We start from the raw sequence: 1,071 nt of genomic DNA, 5'->3' as shown, positions 1-1,071 counted from the left end.
AGAGAGAGAGAGAGAGAGAGAGAGAAGACAATATAGGCCGGATAGAAGGGCCTGTATTCACGGCAAAGTGAAGAGACAATGCACGCAGTCCAAAGAAATGAGCGACCCATACCAGAGTACACTGTTTGTTTGTCCATCTGTCTGTCACCCGCCAACCACCCACGAAGGTAGACAGATGTTTGATTGGAAGTAAAAAAAAGAGCAGAAAGAAACCACAATAGACCAACCGCCAATTATCTACTCGGCAACTAAAGATTTGTTTAGCTTTAGTAGGAGATGTACGGCTCTTGCAACACAATTAGGTCATAATATAAGTGCAAAAGATTAGAGGTGTTACAAGACAGTAGCAAACGCAAAAAAGAAGAAACAAGGTAAACGGATGTTTGATTGGAAGTAAAAAAAAAAAAAAGGAACAGAAATTCAAGGAACAAACCACACCAGAGCATCCGCCAACCACCCACTCCGCAGTTACAATAATAGACAGCATTTGTATAGCGCAAATCCCCGCTCAATAGCAAGCTCTATGCGCTTAATAGAAGACCTGAGAGCATTCTGAAACAACCTCAACTTCCTGGGAAGCATACAGTGCAAGAGGCCAATTATAGGCGCTAAAACACTGACATACTGACAAGATCATTCTCCGTCTATGGCCGGGTACCCATTCCCACCTGGGTGAAGTGAAAAAAATTCGTATAAAGTGCCTTTCCCAAGGACACAACGTCGGGCCTGAGGCTCGAATCCCTGAACCCGCAACCTCACGAATACGAGTCCCGTTAGCCTAACCACAAGGCCACCAACGCCACAAAAGGGAGGAGATGCTCCTTGGGAGACATAAGGAGCTTAAAACAAACTTTTAATCTCCTTAAGGAGACGAAGAGAAACAAATAACAAAAGGTCAGGGGTGGGGAAACCCCCCACTCCGTTCCGCCAACAATAAGGAGATATCGTTTACAGTGCAAGTCCCCGGATCTCTAGTGCCACGGTGCGATCACTGGCTTATCACGTAACAGATACAGCGCGCAACTTGAAACAACCCAGACACGGCGGGCCAGCTACCAGAACACAATGAAC

The 1,071-nt window shown here is 45.8% G+C and overlaps 1 protein-coding gene across 1 annotated transcript in view; it reads right to left on the bottom strand.

Moving 5' to 3' along the window:
• The window catches only part of LOC101850465 (guanine nucleotide exchange factor VAV3), a gene marked incomplete at its 3' end in the record, with an annotated part of 43,737 nt that overhangs the window by 19,972 nt on the left and 22,694 nt on the right, over positions 1-1,071 (bottom strand).

Source organism: Aplysia californica, unplaced genomic scaffold (assembly GCF_000002075.1).
Source record: "Aplysia californica isolate F4 #8 unplaced genomic scaffold, AplCal3.0 scaffold00052, whole genome shotgun sequence".
In the NCBI taxonomy this organism is placed as follows: Eukaryota; Metazoa; Mollusca; class Gastropoda; order Aplysiida; family Aplysiidae; genus Aplysia; species Aplysia californica.
This window is presented reverse-complemented; position numbering and strand designations above follow the sequence as displayed.